Raw genomic sequence first — 18,967 nt, forward strand, 5'->3', positions numbered from 1 at the left:
ACAAAAGGACTGTTTCCACATGGCTCAATCAAAGGAAAGGTTCAACTCTGTGAGATGAATGCACACATCACAAAGAAATTTCTCAGAAATCTTCTGTCTCGTTTTTATGTGAAGATAATTCCTTTTTCACCATAGGTCTCAAAGCGCTCCAAATATCCATTTGCAGATCCTGCAAAAAGATGGTTTCCAAACTGCTCTATTGAAAGAAAGGCTCAACACTGTGAGATGAAAGCACACATCACAAAGAAGTTTCTCAGAAAGCTTCTCTCTACTTTTTATGTGAAGATATTTCCTTTTTCACCATAGGCCAAAAAGGGCTCAGAAATATCCCTTTGCAGATTCTACAAAACGACTGTTTCCAAACTGCTCAATCAAAAGAAAGTTTCAATTCTGTAAGATGAATGCATGCATCACAAAGAAGTTTCTCAGAATGCTTCTGTCTAGATTTTATGTGAAGATATTTCATTTTTCACCATAAGCCTCAAAGCGCACCAAATATCCATTTGCAGGTTGTACAGAAAGACAGTTTCCAAACTGCTCAATCAAAAGAAAGGATCATCTCTGTGAGTTGAAAGCACACATCAAAAGGAGTTTCTCAGAAAGCTTTTGTCTATTTTTTACGTGAAGATATTTCCTATTTCACCATAGGCCTCAAATAGTTTACAAATAACCCTTTGCAGATTCTACAAAAAGACTCTTTTCAAACTGCTCAATCAAAGTAAAGTTTCAAAACTGTGAGATGAATGCACACATCAGAAAGAAGTTTCTCAAAAAACTTCTGTCTAGTTTTTCTGTGAAGATATTTCCTTATTCACCATAAACCTCAAACCACTCACAAATATCCCTCTGCAAATTGTACAAAAAGACTGTTTCCCAAGTGCTCAATCAAAAGAAAAGTTCAACTCTGTGAGATGAATGCATGCATCAAAAAGGAGTTTCTCAGAATGCTTCCATCTAGTTTTTATGTGAAGATAATTCCTTTTCACCGAAGGCCTCAAACAGCTCAGAACTATCCTTTGTCAGATTGTACAAAATGACAGTTTCCAAACTGCTTAGTCAAACGAAAGATTCAAATCTGAGAGATGAATGCAGAAATCACAAAAAAGATTCTCAGAAAGCTTCTGTCTAGTTTTTATGTGAAGATATTTCCTTTTTCACCAAAGGCCTCAAACCTCTCACAAACATCCCTCTCAGGAATCTACAAAAAGACTGTTTCCAAACTGCTCAATCAAAAGAAAGATTCAACTCCATGTGGTGAATGCACACATCACAAAGAACTTTCACACAAACCTTCTGTCTAGTTTTTATGTGAAGATGTTAACTTTTTCACCACAGGCCTGAAAGCGCTCCAAATATCCATTTGTAGATCCTGCAAAAAGACTGTTTCCAAACTGCTCAATCAAAAGAAAGTTTCAATGCTGTGCATTGAAAGCACACATCCAAAGAAGTTTCTCAGAAAGCTTCTGTATAGTTTTTATGTGAAAATATGTCCTATTTCACCGTAGGCCTCAGTGGGCTCACATATATCCCTTAGCAGTTTTTACAACAAACTGTTTCCAAACTGCTCAATCTAAAGAAATTTTCAACTCTTTCAGATGAATGCACACATCACAAAGAAGTTTCTCAGAATGTTCCTGTCTAGTTTTTATGTGAAGATATTTCCATTTTCACCGTAGGCCTCAAACCGCTCACAAATATCCGTCTGCAAAATCTACAAAAAGACTGTTTCCAAACTGCTCAATCAAAGGATGGTTCAACTCTGTGAGGTGAATGCACACATCACAAAGAAGTTCCTCAGAATACTTCTGTCTAGTTTTTATGTGAAGATATTTCTTTTTCACCATAGGCCTCAAATGACTCAGAAATATCCCTTAGCAGATTGTATAAAAAGAGTGCTTCCAAATTTCTCAATGAAAAGAAAGGTTCAACTATGTGAGATGAATGTCAACATCACAAAAATGTTTCTCCTAAAGAGTCTGTGAAGTTTTTATGTGAAGATGTTTGCTTTTTCACCATAAGTCTCAAACCGCTCACAAATATTCGTCAGCAAATTCTACAGAGCATGTCCCAGCTGCTCAATCAAAAGAAAGTTTCAACACTGTGAGATAAATGCACGCATCGCAAAGAACTTTCTCAGAAATCTTCTGTTTAGTTTTCATGTGAAGATATTTCCTTTTTCACCATGGACCTCAAAGTGCTATAAATATCCATTTGCAGTTCCTACAAAAAGACTGTTTCCAAACTGCTCATTCACAAGAAAATTTTGACTCTGTGAGATGAAAGCACACATCACAAGGAAGTTTCTCAGAAAGCTTCTGTCTCGTTTTTATTGGAAGATATTTCCTTTTTCACCATAGCCCTCAAAGCGCTCTAAATATTCATCTGGAGATTCTACAAAAGGGTGGTTTCCAATCTGCTCTATCAAAAAAAGTTTAAACTCTGTAGGGTTAAAGCACACATGAAAAATGAATTTCTCAAAAATCTTCTGTCTAGTTTTTATTTGAAGATATTTCCTTTTTCACCATATGTCTCAAATCCCTCCAAATATTCCTTGGCAGATTATACAAAAAGACTGTTTCCAAACTGCTCAATGAAAAGAAATTTTCAACTCTCTGAGATGAATGCACACAGCATAAAGAAGTTTCTCAGAAAGATTCTCTCTAGTTTTTATGTTAAGATATTTCTTTTTTCACCATAGGACTCAAAGCACACTAAATATCCATTTGCAGCTGGTACAAAAAGACTGTGTCCAAACTGCTCAATCAAAACCAATGTTCATCTCTGTGAGATGAATGCACACACCCAAAGAATTTTCTCAGAAATCTTCTGTCTAGTTTTTATGTTAAGATATGTCCTTTTTACACCATAGAACACAAAGCACTGCAAATATCCCTTTGCAGATACTACAAAAAGACTGTTTCCAAACTGCTCTATCAAAAGGAAGGTTCAACTCTGTGAGATGAATGCACGCTTCACAAGAAAGTTTTTCAGAATGCTTCTGTCTAGTTTTTATTTGAAGTTATTTCCCTTTTCAACATAGGCCTCAATGGGCTTACACATATCCCTCTGGAGATACTAGAAAAAGACCATTTCCAAACTGCTCAATCAAGGGAAAATTTCTACTCTGTGTGATGAAGACACACATCACAAAGAAATTTCTCAGGATGCTTATTTCTAGTATTTATGTGAAGATATTTCCTTATTCACCACAGGCTTCAAACCACTCACAAATATCCCTTTGCAGATTCTACAAAAAGACGATTTACACACTGCTCCTTCAAAAGAAAGATTGAACTCTGTTAGGCGAATGCACACATCACAAAGAAGTACCTCAAAGGGCTTCTGTCTAGCCTTATGTGAAGATATTTCCTTTGTCACCATAGGGCTGAAACCACTCTCAAATATCCCTTTGTATATTCTACAAAAAGACTGCCTCCAATTGCTCAATCAAAAGAAAGATTCAACTCTGTGAGATGAATGCCCACATCCAAAGAATTTTCTCAGAAATCTTCTGTCTAGTTTTTTTTGTTAAGGTATTTCCTTTTACACCATAGGCCTCAAAGCGCTGCAGATATCCCTTTGCAGATACTACAAAAAGACTGTTTCCAAACTGCTCTATCAAAAGGAAGGTTCAACTCTGTGAGACGAATGCATGCATCACAAGGAAGTTTCTCGGAATACTTCTGTCTAGTTTTTATTTGAAGATATTTCCCTTTTCAACATAGGCCTCAATGGGTTCACACATATCCCTCTGGAGATACTAGAAAAAGACCATTTCCAAAATGCTCAATCAAGGGAAAATTTCTACTCTGTGTGATGAAGCCACACATCATGAAGAAGTTTCTCAGAATACTTATTTCTAGTATTTATGTGAAGATATTTCCTTTTTCACCACAGGCTTCAAACCACTCACAAATATCCCTTTGCAGATTCTACAAAAAGACGATTTCCAAAGTGCTCCTTCTAAAGAAAGATTGAACTCTGTTAGATGAATGCACACATCACAAAGAAGTACCTCAAAGTGCTTCTGTCTAGCTTTATGTGAAGATATTGCCTTTGTCACCACAGGGCTGAAACCACTCTCAAATATCCCTTTGCAGATTCTACAAAAAGACTGCCTCGAAACTGCTCAACCAAAGGAAAGGTTCAACTCTGTGAGATAAATGCCCGCATCCAAAGAATTTTCTCAGAAATCTTCTGTCTAACTTTTATGTTAAGATATTTCCTTTTACACTATAGGCCTCAAAGTGCTCCAAATATCGCTTTGCAGATACTACAAAAAGACTGTTTCCATACTGCTCAATCAAAGGAAAGATTCAACTCTGTGAGTTGAATGCACACATCACAAGGAAGGTTCTCAGAAAGCTTCTGTATAGTTTCTATGTGAAGATATTTCCTTATTAACCATAGGCCTCAAAGTGCTCCAAGTATCCCTTTGCAGATTCTACAAAAAGACTTTTTCCAAACTGATCAATCAAAAGAAAGATTCAACTGTTTTATTTGAAAGGACACAAAACAGAGAAGTTTCTCAGAAAGCTTCTGTCTAGATTTTATGTGAAGATATTTCCTTTTTCACCATGTGCCTCAAAGGGCTCACAAATATCCATTTGCAGATTCTATAAAAAGACGGTTTCCAAAGTGCTCAATTGAAAGAAAGGTTCAAGTATGTGGTTTGAATACACACATCACAAATAAGTTTCTCGGAATGCTTCTGTCTAGTTTTTATGTGAAGATATTTCCTTTTTTACCATAGGCATTAAAGTGATTACAAATATCCCTTTGCAGATTCAACAAAAAGACTGCTTCCAAACTACTCAATCAAAAAAGAGGTTGTGTCAGCCAGGCATGGTGGCTCAAGCCTGTAATCCCAGCACTTTGGGAGGCTGAGGCAGGCAGATCACAAGGTCAGGAGATTGAGACCATCCTGGCTAATATGGTGAAACCCCGTCTCTACTAAAAATACAAAAAATTAGCCGGGCGTGGTGGCGGGCACCTGTAGTCCCAGCTGCTTGGGAGACTGAGGCAGGAGAATGGTGGGAACCTGGGAGGCAGAGGTTGCAGTGAGCCGAGATCATGCCACTGCACTCCAACCTGGGCTACAGAGCCAGACTCCGTCTCAGAAAAAAAAAAAAAATGTTGCACTCTGTGAGATGATTGCACACATCACAAATAAATTTCTCAAAATGCTTCAATCTAGTTTTTATATGAAGTTATTTCCCTTTTCAACATAGGCCCCAAACTGCTCACAAATACCCCTTTGTAGATTCTACAAAAAGTCTCCAAATTGCTCAATCAAAAGAAAGCTTCAAATCTGAGAGATGAATGCACACATAACAAAAAAGTTTCTCAGAAAACTTCTGTCTAGTTTTTATGTGAAGATATTTCCTTATTCACCAGAGGCCACAGAGCAATCCAAATATCCCTTTGCAGATTCTACAAAAAAGACTGTTTCCAAACATATCAATCAAAAGAAAGGTTCAACTCTGAGAGATGAAATCACGCATCACAAAGAAGTTTCTCAGAAAGCTTCTGTCTAGCTTTATGAGAAGATATATCCTTTTTTACCATAGGTCTCAAAGGGCTCAAAAATACCCATTTGCAGATTCTACAAAAGCACTGTTTCAAAGGATTCAATCAAAAGAATGGTTCAACTCTGTGAGATGAATGCACAAACCAGAAGAAGTTTCTCAGAAGGCTTCTCTCTGGTATTTATGTGAAGATATTTCCATTTCCACTAGAGACCGCACTGGGCTCCATATATCTCTTGGCAGATTTTACAAAAATACTGTTTCCAAACTGCACAATCAAAAGAAAACTCAACCCTGTGACATGAACGCACACATCACAAGAAGTTTCTCAGAAAGCTTCTGTCTAGTTTTTATGTTGAGATATTTCCTTTTTCACCACAGGTCTCAAAGTGCCCCAAGTATCCCTTTGCAGATTCAAGAAAAAGACTGTTTCCAAACTGATCAACCAAGGAAAGGTTCAATCCTCTGAGATGAAATCCCACAACACAGAGAAGTTTCTCAGAAAGCTTCTAATTTTTATGTGAAGCTATTCCCTTTTTCACCATAGGCCTCAAAGGGCTCACAAATATCCCTTTGCAGATTCTACAAAAAGAATGTTTCCAAACTGCTCAATCAAAAGAAAGGCTCATCTCTGTGAGATGAATGCGCACATCACAAAGAAGTTTCTCAGATGGCTTCTGTCTAGTTTTTATGTGAAGATAGTTCCTTTTCTACTACAGGAAACAATGCGCTCAAAACATCCATTTTTGGATTCTACAAAAGACTGTTTCCAAACTGCTCAATCAAAAGAATGGTTCTAATCTGTGAGATGAAAGCCCACATCAAACAGAGGTTTCTCAGAAAGTTTCTGTCTCGTTTTTATTTAAATATTTTCCTTATTCACCACAAGCCTCAAAGTGCTCCAAATATCCCCTTGGAGATTCTACAAAAAGACTGTTTCCAAACTGCTCAATGAAAAGAAAGGTTCAACTTTGTGAGATGAATGCACATAACAAAAAAGTTTCTGAGAAAGTTTTTGTCTAGTATTTATGGGAAGATATTTCCTTTTTCACTATAGGCCTCAAAGTGCACCAAATATCCATTTGCAGATTCTACAAAAAGATTGCTTCCAAACTGCTCAATCAATAGAAATGTTGAACTCTGTGAGATGAATGCACACATCACAATGAAGTTTCTCTACAAGCTTCTGTCTGGTTTTTATGTGAAGATATTGTTTTCACCATAGGCCTCAAACTGCTCATAAATATCTCTTTGAAGATTCTACAAAAAGACTGTTTCCAAACTGCTTAATCAAAAGATAGGTTTAACTCTCTGAGATGAATGCACACATCACAAAGAAGTTTCTCAGAAAGTTTCTATTTTTTATTTGAGGATATTTCCTTTTTCACCATAGGCCTCAAAGGACTCCAAGTATCCCTTTGCAGACTCTGTATAAAGACTGTTTCCAAACTGATCAAACAAAAGAAACTTTCAACTGTGAGATGAAAACACACATCACAAAGTATTTTCTCAGAAAACTTCTGTCTAGTTTTTATGTGAAGATATTTCCCTTTTCACCATAGGCCTCAAAGGGCACACAAGTATCCACTTGTAGATTTTACAAAAAGAATGTTTCCAAACTTTTCAATCAAAAGAAAGTTTCATCTCTGTGAGATGAATGCACCCATCAAAAAGAAGTTTCTCAGAATGCTTCTGTCTTGTTTCTATGTAAAGGTATTTCCTTTTTCAACACAGTATGCAAACCAATCAAAAATGTCCCTTTGCAGTTTCTACAAACAGAGTTTTTCTAAACTGCTCAATCAAAAGAAAGGTTCAACTCTGTGAGATGAATGCACACATCACAAAGAAGTTTCTCAGAAAGGATCTGTCTAGTTTTTATGTTGAGATATTTCCTTTTTCACCTTGGGCCTCAAAGTGCTCCAAATATCCATTTGCAGATTCTGCAAAAAGACTGTTTCCAAACTGCTCAATAAAAAGAAAGATTCAACTCTGTGGGATGAAAGCGCACATCACAAAGGAGTTTCTCAGAAAGTTTCTGTCCAGTTTTTATGTTGAGATATTTCCTTTTTCATCATAGGCCTCCAAGTGCTCCAAATATCCATTTTCAGTTTCTACAAAAAGACTGTCTCCAAACTGCTCAATTAAAAGTAAGGTTCAACTCTGTGAAATGAAAGCCACATCGCAATGAATTTTGCCAGAAAGCTTCTGTCTAGTTCTTATGTGGAGACATTTCATTTTTCACTGTACGCCTCAAAGTGCTACACATATTCCTCTGAGGAAACTACGAAAAGACTTTTTCCAAACTGCTCAATGAAGGAAACTTTGAACTCTTTGAGATGAATGCACACATCATAAAGAAGTTTCTCAGAAAGCTTCTGTCTAGTTTTTATAGGAAGGTATTTCGTTATTCACCATACGCCTCAAAGTGTTACATATATCCCTGGCCAGATTCTACAAAAAGACTGTTTCCAAACGACTCAGTCAATAGAAAGGCCCAACTCTGTGAGATGAATGCACACATAACAAAGATGTTTCTTAAAAACTTTCTGTCTAGTTTTCATGTGAAGATATTTCCTTTTTCACCATAGGCCTCAAACTGCTCAGAAATATGCATTTGCAGATTTAACAAAAGGACTGTTTCCAAACTGCTTAATCAAAAGAAATGTTCAACTCTGTGAGATGAATGCACACATCACAGAGAAGTGTCTCAGAAAGCTTCTGTCTAGTTTTTATTTGAAGATATCTGCTTTTTCACACTACGCCAAAAAGTGCTCCAAGTTTCCCTTTGCAGATTCTACAAAAAGACTGTTTCCAAACTGATCAATCAAAAGAAAGGCTCAATTCAGTGAGATGAAGTCACACAACACAGAGAAATTTCTCAGAGGGAGTCTGTCTAGTTTTTATGTGAACATATTATTTTTTCGCCATGGGATACAAAGGGCTCACAAATATTCCTATTTCAGATTCTATAAAAAACTGTTTACAAACTGCTTAATCCAAAGGAAGGTTGAACTCCATGAGATGAATGCACTCATCAAAAATATGTTTGTCAGAAAGATTCGGTCTAGTATTATGAGAGGATATTTCTTTTTTCACCATAGGCCCCAAAGCGGTCAGAAATATCCCTTTGTGGATTCTACAAAATGACTGCATCCAAACTGCTCAATCAAAAGAAACGTTCAACTCTGTGAGATGAATGCAAACATCACAATGTAGTTTCTCAGAATGCTTCTGTCTAGTCTTTATGTGAAGGTATTTCCCTTTTCACCATATTCCCCAAACTGCTCACAAATATCCCTTTGAAGATTCTACAAAAAGAAGACTGTGTCCAAGCTGCTCAACCAAAAGAAAGCTTCAATTTGTGAGATGAATGCACACATAACAAATAAGTTTCTTGGAAAACTTCTCTCTACTTTTTATGTGAAGGTATTTCTTTATTAACCACAGACCCCAAAGCACTGCCAATGTCCCCTTGCAGGTTTTACAAAAAGACTGTCTCAAAATTGTCCAATCAAAAGTAAGGTTCAACTCTATGAGATGAAAGTCCACATCCCAAAGAAGCTTCTCAGAAAGCTTCTGTCTAGTTTTTATGTGAATATTTTCCTTATTCACCATAGGCCTCAAAGCGCTCACAATATCCCTTTGGATATCCTACAAAAAGACTGTTCCCAAACTGCTCAATCAAAAGAAAGGTTCAACTCTGTGAGATGAGTACACTCATCAAAAAGAAGTATCTCAGAAAGATTCTGTCTAGTTTTTATGGGAAGATATTTAGTTTTTCACCATACACCTCAAAGTGCTACACATATCCCAGGCCAGATTCAACAAAAAGACAGTTTCCAAATGACTTAATCTGTAGAAATGTTCAACTCTGTGAGATGAATGCACACATAACAAAGAAATTTCTCAGAAACCTTCTGTCTAGTTTTTTATGAAGGTATTTCCCTTTTCACCATATTCCGCAAACGGCTCACAAATATCCCTTTGCAGATTCTATAAATGGACTGTCTCTAAACTGCTCAATCAAAAGAAACCCTCAACTCTGTGAGATGAATGCACACATCACAAAGAAGTTTCTCAGAAGAACTCTGTGTAGTTTTTATGTGAAGATATTTCCTTTTCCGCCATAGGCCTCAATGTGCTCCAAATATCCCTTGACAGATTCTACAAAAAGACTGTTTCCAAACTGCTCTATCAAAAGAAAGTTTTAACTCTATTAGATGAAAGCCCACATCACAAAGAAGTTTCTCAGAAATCTGTCTGGTTTTTATCTGAATATTTTCCTTATTCAACATAAGCCTCAAAGTGCTCCAAATATCCCTTTGGAGATTCCACAAAAAGACCATTTCCAAACTGCTCAATGAAAAGAAAGTTTGAACTCTATGAGATAAATATACACATCACAAAGAAGTTTCTCAGAAATCTTCTGTCTAGTTTTAATGTGAAGATTCTTCTTTTTTCACCATATGCCTCAAAGTGCTACATATATCCCTTGGAAGATTCTGCAAAAGACTGTTTACAAACTGCTCAATCAATAGAAAGGTTCAATTCTTGAGATGAATGCACCTATCATAAAGAAGTTCCTCAGAAAGCTCCTGTCTAGATTTTGTCTGAATATTTTCTTTATTCAACATAGGCCTCAAGGTGCTCCAAATATCCCTTTGGAGATTCCACAAAAAGATCATTTCTAAACTGTTCAATGAAAAGAAAGTTTGAACTCTGTGAGATGAATGCACATATCACAAAGAAGTTTCTCAGAAATCTTCTGTTTAGTTTTTATGTGAAGATTCCTCATTTTTCACCATATGCCTCAAAGCACTACATATATCCATTGGCAGATTCTACAAAAGACAGTTTCCAAGCTTCTCAATCAATAGAAAGGTTCAACTCTGTGAGATGAATGCACTCATCACAAAAAAGTTTCTCTTGTTTTTTTAATTTTATTTATTATTTTACTTTAAATTGTAGGGTACATGGGCACAATGTGCAGTTTTGTTACATATGTATACATGTGTTATATTGGTGAGCTGCACCCATTAACTCGTCATTTAGTATTAGTTATACCTCCTAATGTTATCCATCCCCCATCCCTGTGATGTTCCCTTTCCTGTGTCCTTGTGCTCTCATTGTTCAATTCCCACCTATGAGTGACAACACGCTGTGTTTGATTTTCTGTCCTTGCGATAGTTTGATGAGAATGATGGTTTCCAGCTTCATCCATCTCCCTACAAAGGACATGAACTTATCATTTTTTATGGCTACATAGTTTTCCATGGGTTATATGTGCCACATTTTCTTAATCCAGTCTATCATTGTTGGACATTTAGGTAGCTGCCAAGTCAAAAGTTTTTGTTAGTTTTTATTTGAAGATGTTTCCTTTTTCACCACAGGCCTCAAAGAGCTCCAAGTATCCCTTTGCAGATACTACAAAAACACTGTTTCAAAACTGATCAACCAAAAGGAAGTTTCAACTCTGTGAGATGAAAGCACACATCACAAACAAGTTTCTCACAAAGCTTCTGTCTAGTTTTTATGTTGAGATGTTTCCTTTTTCACTTTGGGCTTCAAAGCGCTCCAAATATCCATTTGCAGATTCCACAAAGGACTGTTTCCAAACTGCTCAATCAGAACAAAGGTTCAACTCTGTGAGATGAAAGCCCACATCACAAAGAAGTTTCTCAGTAAGTTTCTGTCTAGTTTTTATGTGAATATTTTCCTTATTTAACATAGGCCTCAAAGCACTCACAATATCCCTTTGGAGGTCCTACAAAAAGACTGTTTCCAAACTGCCAAATGAAAAGTAAGGTTGAACTGTGTCAGATGGATGCACACATCACAAAGAAGTTTCTCAGAAAGCTTCTGTCTAGTTTTTATAGGAAGATATTTCGTTTTTCACTATATGCCTCAAAGCGTTCTATATATCCTTTGCCAGATTCTACAAAAAGACTGTTTCCAAACTACGCAATCAATGTAAAAGTTCAACTCTGTGTGATGAACGCACACATCACAAAGAAGTTTCTCAAAACCCTTCTGTCTAGTTTTTATGTGAAGATATGTCCTTTTTCACCACAGGCCTCAGAGGGATCACAAATATCCCTTTGCAGATTCTATAAAAAGACTGTTTCCACACTGCTCAATCAAAATAAAGGTTTAACTCTGTGAGATGAATGCAAACATCACAAAGAAGTTTCTCAGAAAACTTCTATTTTTTATATGATGATATCTCCCTATTCACCACAGGCACCAAAGCGCTCCAAATATCACTTTAGAGATACTACAAAAAGAAGATTTCTAAACTGATCAATAAAAGGAAAATTTCAACACTGTGAGATGAAATCACACATTACAAAGAAGTTTCTCAGAAAGCTTCTGTCTAGTTTTTATGTGAAGATATTTCCTTTTTCACCATAGACCTCAAAGGGCTCACAAATATCCCTTTGTAGATTCTACAAAAGGACTGTTTCCAAACTGCTCAATCAAAAGAAAGGTTCAACTCTGTAAGATGAATGCGCACATCACAAAGAAGTTTCTCAGAAGGCTTCTGTCTAGTTTTTATGTGAAGATAGTTCCTTTTCTACTACAGGAAACAATGCACTCAAAACATCCATTTTCAGATTCTACAAAAGACTGTTTCCAGACTGCTCAATCAAAAGAAAGGTTCAAATCTGTCAGATGAAAGCCCACATCAAACAGAGGTTTCTCAGAAAGCTTCTGTCTAGCTTTTATGTAAATATTTTCCTTATTCACCACAGGCCTCAAAGTGCTCCAAATATCCCCTTGGAGATGCTACCAAAAGACTGTTTCCAAACTGCTCAATGAAAAGAAAGGTTCAACTTTGTGAGATGAATGCACATAACAAAGAAGTTTCTGGGAAAGTTTCTGTCTAGTTTTTATGTGAAGATATTTCCTGTTTCACTATAGGCCTCAAAATGCACCAAATATCCATTTGCAGATTCTACAGAAAGACTGCTTCCAAACTGCTCAATGAAAAGAAATGTTGAACTCTGTGAGATGAATGCAGACATCACAAAGAAGTTTCTCAGAAAGCTTCTGTCTAGTATTTATGTGAAGATATTTCCTTCTTCACCACAGGCCCCAAAGCTCTCCAAATATCCCTTTGTAGACCCTACAAAAGCACTGTCTCCAAACAGCTCAATCTAAAGAATGGTTCAACTCTGTTAGATGAATTCAAACATCACAAAGAGGTTTCTCAGAAAGCTTCTGTCTAGTTTGTAAGTGAAGATATTTCCTTATTCACCATATGCCCAGAACTGCTCCAAATGTCACTTTGCAGATTCTGCAAAAAGACTGTTTCCAAAGTAATAAATGAAAATAAAGGTTCAACTCCATGATATAAATGCACACAACACAAAGAAGTTTCTCCAAAATCTTCTGACTAGTTTTTAGGTGAAGATATTTCCTTTTTCACCATAGGCCATGAAGCACTCCAAATATCCACTTGCAGATTCTACAAAAAGACTGTGTCCAAACTGCTCAATGAAAAGAAAGATTGAACTCTGTGAGATGAAAGCACACATCACAAAGAAGTTTCTCAGAAAGCTTCTGTCTAGTTTTTATGTGCAGATATTTCATTTTTCACCATATGCCTCAAAGCACTACAAATATTCCTTGGCAGATTCTACAAAAAGACTGTTTCCAAACTGCTTAATCAAAGAAAAGGTTCAAGACTGTGAGATGAAAGCACACATCACAGAGAAGTTTCTCACAAAACTTCTGTCTAGTTTTTATGTGAAGATAATTCATTTTTTACCACAAGCCCCAAACGACTCAAAAGTATCCCATTGCAGATTCTACAAAAGACTGTTTCCAAAGTGCTCAATGAAAATAAAGGTTCGAAGCTGTGACATGAATGCACACATCACAAAGAAGTTTATCAGAATGCTTCTCTCTTCTTTTTATGTGAAGGTATTTCCTTTTTCAACATAGGCCCCAAAACGCTCACAAATATCCCTTTGCAGATTGTACAAAAAGACTGTTTCCAAACTGCTCAAGGAAAAGAAAGATTCAACTCTGTGAGGTGAATGAACATTACAAAGAACTTTCTCAGAAAGCTTCTGTCTAGTATTTATGTGAAGGTATTTCCTTTTTCACTGTATGCCACAAAGTGCTCCAAGTATCCATTTGCAGATTCTACAAAAAGACTGCCTCCAAACTGTGCTATGAAAAGAAAGGTTGAACTCTGTGAGATGAATGCAAACATCACAATGAAGTTTCTCAGAAACCTTCTGTCTAGATTTATTTGAAGATACTTTTTATTCACCATATGCCTCAATACACTCCAAATATCCCTTTGCAGACTGTACAAAAACACTGTTTCCAAAGTGCTCAATGAAAAGAAATGTTCAACTCTGGAAGATGAAAGCAAACATCACAAAGAACTTTCTCAGAGAGCTTCTGTCTAATTTTTATGTGAAGATATTTCCTTTTTCACCATTGGCCACAAAGGGCCCAAAAACATCCCATTGCAGTTTCTACAAAAGGACTGTTTCCAAACTGCTCAGTTAAAAGAAAGTTTCAATGCCGTGAGATGAATGCATACATCACAAAGAAGTTTCTTCGAAAGCTTCTGTCAAATTTTTAAGAGAAGATATTACCTTTTTCGCCATTGGCCTCAAAGTGCTCTAAAAATCCGTTTGCAGATTCTACAAAAAGACAGTCTCCAAACTGCTGAATGAAAAGAAATGTTCAAATCTGTAAGATGAAAGCCCACATCAAAAAGAAGTTTCTCAGAAAGCTTCTGTCTAGTTTTTATGTAAAGATATTTCATTTTTCACCATGGTATTAAAAGTGCTCCAAATATCCATTTATGGATTCTACAAAAAGACTCTTTCTAAACTTATCAATGAAAAGAATGGTTCAACTCGGTGAGATGAAAGAACACGTCACAAAGAAGTTTCTCAGAAAGCTGCTGTTTAGTTTTTATGTGAAGATATTTCCTTTTTCACCATCGGCCTGAAAGTGCTCCAAATATCTCTTTGCAGATTCTACAAAAAGACTGTTTCCTAACTGCTCAACTGAAAGGAAGGTTCAACTCTTTGAGATGAATGCACACATACCAAAGAAGTGTCTCTGAAAACTTTTGTCTAGTTTTTATGTGAAAACACTTCCTTTCTCACCACAGGCCTAAAACTGCTCACAAATATCCCTTTACAGATTTTACAAAAAGACTTCAAACAGCTCAATCAAAATACAGGTTCAACTCTGTTAGATGAATGCCCATATCACAAAGAAGTTTATCAGAAAACTTCTGTCTAGTTTTTATGTGAAGGTATTTCCTTTTTCACCGTAGGCTGAAAAGCACTCACGAATATCCCTTTGCAGATTCTACAAAAAGACTGTTTCCAAACAGTTCAATCAAAAGAAATGTTCACATCTGTGAGATGAACGCACACATCACAAAGAAGTTTCTCAGAATGCTTCTGTCTAGTTTTTATGTGAAGAAATTTCATTCTTCACCTTAGGCCGCAAAGTGCACCAAATGTCCTGTTGCAGATTCCACAAAAATAGTGTTTCCAAACTGCTCAATCAAAAGAAAAGTTCAACACTGTGCACTGAATGCACACATCACAAAGAAGTTTATCAGAAAGCTTCTTTCTAGTTTTTATGTGAAGATATTTCCTTATTCACCTTAGCCCTCAATGGACTCCAAATATGCCTTTGCAGATTCTACAGACAGACAGTTTCTAAACTGTTAAATCAAAAGGAGGATTCAACTGTGTGAGATGAATACACACATCAAAAAGTAGTTTCTCTGAAAGATTTTGTCAAGTTTTTATATGAAGATATTTCCTTTTTCACCATAGGTCTCAAAATGCTCTAAATGTCCATTTGCATATTCTACAAAAAGACCGTTTCCAAACTCCTCAATAAAAAGTAAGGCTCAAATCTGTGAGATGAAAGCACATATCACAAAGAATTTTGTGAGAAAACTTCTGTCTACTTTTTATGTGAAGATAGATCGTTTTTCACCATAGCCCTCACACCACTCTGAAATATCCCTTTTCAGATTGTACAAAAAGACTGTTTCCAAACTTCTCAATCAAAAGAAAGGTTCAACTCTGTGCGGTGAATGCACACATCACAAAGGCGTTTCTCAAAAAGCATCTGTCTAGTTTTTATGTGTAGATATTTCCTATTACAACATGGGTCTCAAACCGCTCAGAAATATGCCTTTGTAGATTGTACCATAAGACTGTTTCCAAATTGCTCAATCAAAAGAAAGGTTCAACTCTGTGAGATGAATGCACACAGCACAAAGAAGTTTCTCAGAAAGCTTCTGACTAGTTCTTATGTGAAGATATTTCCTCTTTCACCACAGGCCTCAATGGGCTCACAAATATACCTTTGCACGTTCTCCAAAAATACTGTTTGCAAACTGCTCAATCCAAACAAATTTCAACAGTGTGAGATGAATGCAAACATCATAAAGAAGTTTCTCAGAATGCTTCTGTCTAGTTATTATGTGAAGCTATTTCTTTTTCACCATAGGCCTCAAAATGCTCAGAAATATCCCATTGTAGATTGTGCAACTCTGTGAGATGAATGCACACATCAAAAAGACATTTCCCAAAAAGCGTCACTCTACTTTTTATGTGAACATATTTCCTGTTTCACCATAGGCCTCAAACCACTCAGAAACATCCGTCTGCATAATCTACAAAAAGACTGATTCCAAACTGTTCAATTAAAAGAAAGGTTCAACTCTGTGAGATGAATGCAAACATCACAAATAAGTTTCTCAGAAAGCTTCTGTCTATTTTTATGTGAAAATATTTCCTTTTTCACCATAGACCTCAAAGCACTCCAAATATCCATTTTCAGATTCTATAAAAAGACTGTTTCCAAATTGCTCAATCAAAAGAAAGGTGTAATTCTGTGAGATAAAGGCATGCATCACAAACAATTTTATCAGAAAGCTTCTGTATACTTTTTATGTGCAGATATTTCAATTTTCACCATAGGTCTCAAACTGTGGAAAAATATCCCTATGCAGAAACTACAAAAAGACTGATTCCAAATTGCTCAATCAAAAGAAAGGTTCAACTCTTTGAGATAAAGGCACACATCACAAAGAAGTTTCTCAGAAAGCTTCTGTCTAGTTTTTATGTGAAGATATTTCCTTTTTCACCATAGGCCTAAAAACACTCCAATGATCCATTTGCAGATTATACAAAAAGACTGTTTCCAAATTTCTCCATCAAAAGAAAGGTTCAACTCTGTGAAATGAAAGCACACATCACAAAGGAGTTTGTCAGAATGCTTCTGTCTAGTTTCTATGGGAAGATATTTCCCATTTCATCATAATCCTCAAAGGACTCACAAATATCCCTTTGCAGATTCCAGAAAACACTGTTTCCAAACTGCTTAATCAAAAGAAAGGATCAATTGTGTGAGATGAATGCACACGTCAGAAAGCAGTTTCTCATAATGCTTCTGTCTAGTTTTTATGTGAAAATATTTCCATTTTCACCATAGGCCTCAAACTGCTCACAAATATCCCACTGCAGATTATAAAAAAGACTGTTACTAAAATGTTCAATCCAAAGAACGTTTCAACTCTGTGAGATGAATGCACACATCACAAAGAATTTTCTCATAATGCTTCTGTCTAGTTTTTATGTGAAAATATTTATTTTTCACCATAGGCCTCAACCCACTTAAAAATACTCCTCTGCAGAATCTACAAAAAGACTGTTTCCAAACTGCTAAATCAAAAGGAAGGTTCAACTCTCGGAGATGAATGCACACATCACAAAGAAGTTTGTCAAAAAGTGTCTGTCTAGTTTTTATGTGAATATATTTCCTTTTTCCCCATAGGACTCAAGCTGCTCAAAAATATCCCTCTGCAGAAACAACAAAAGGTCTGTTTCAAAACTACTCAATCAAAAGAAAGGTTTAACTCAGTGAGATGAAAGCACACATCACAAAGAAGTTTCCCAGAAAGTTTCTGTCTAGGTTTTATGTGAAGATATTTCCTTTTTCACCATAGGCCTCAAAGTGATGCAAATATCCATTTGCAGATTCTACAAAAAGACTGTTTCCAAACTGCTCAATGAAAAGAAAGGCCCAACTCTGTGAGATGAAAGCACACATCACAAATAAGCTTCTCAGAATGCTTCTGTCTAATTTTCATGTGAAGATATTTCCTTTTTCACCATAGGCCTCAAAGCACTCCAAGTATCCATTTGAAGATACTACAAAAAGACTTTTTCCAAACTGCTCAATCAAATGAAAAGTTAAACTCTGTGAGATGAATGCACACCTCACAAAGAAGTTTCTCAGAATGCCTCTGTCTAGTTTTTATTTGAAGATATTTCCTTTTTCACCACAGGCCTCGAACTGCTCAAAAATATCCCTCTCCACATTATAAAAAAAGACCATTTCCAATATGCTCAATCAAAAGAAAATTTTAACCCTGTAAGGTGTAATCACACATCATGAAGAAGTTTCTCAGAAAGCTTCTTTGTAGTACTTATGTGAAGATATTTCCCATTTAACCATAGGCCTCAATGGGCTCACATATATCCCTCTGCAGATTCTACAAAAGACTGTTTCCAAATTCCTCAATAAAAAGAAAGTTTCAACACTTTGAGATGAATGCACACATCACAGAGAAGTTTCTCAGAAAGTTTCTGTCTAGTTTTTATGTGAAGATATTTCCTTTTTCACCATAGGTCTCAAAGCTCTCCAAATATCCAATGCATATTCTACAAAAAAATGTTTCCTAACTGCTCAATCAAAAGAAAGGTTCAACTCTGTGAGTTGAAAGCACACATCACACAGAAGTTTGTCAGAAAGCTTCTGTATTGTTTTTATGTGAAGATATTACTTTTTCTCCATAGGCCTCAAACTGCTCAGAAATATCCCTTTGGAGATTGTAAAAAAAGTCTTTGTTGAATCTGAAATGGATATTTGTGATCGCTTTGATGCCTATGATGAAAAAGGATATATCTTCATGTAAAAACGAGACAGAATTTTTCTGAGAAACTTCTTTGTGATGCGTGCATTCGTCTCATAGAATTGACACTTTGTTTTGATTGGTCTGCTTGGAAAAAGTCTTTCTGTAGAATCTGCAATGGGATATTTGTGATCACTTTGAGGCCTATGGTGAAAAAGGAAATATATTCATATAAAATCCAGACAGAAGCTTTCTGAGAAACTACTTTGTGATGTGGGCTTTCATATCCTAGAGTTGAACCTTTGTATTGAATGATAAGTTTGGATATACTGGTTTTGTAGAATCTCCAATGGGATATACGTGAGCGGTTTGAGGCCTACGGTGAAAAAGGAAATATCTTCAAATAAAAACTAGATAGAAGCTTTTTGAGAAACTTCTCTGTGATATGTGCATTCATTTCACACAGTTGAACGTTTCTTTTAATTGAGCAGTTTTGAAACAGTCTTTTTGTATAATCTGT

The sequence above is a fragment of the Pan paniscus genome, chromosome 6, assembly GCF_029289425.2.
Source record: "Pan paniscus chromosome 6, NHGRI_mPanPan1-v2.0_pri, whole genome shotgun sequence".
In the NCBI taxonomy this organism is placed as follows: domain Eukaryota; kingdom Metazoa; phylum Chordata; class Mammalia; order Primates; family Hominidae; genus Pan; species Pan paniscus.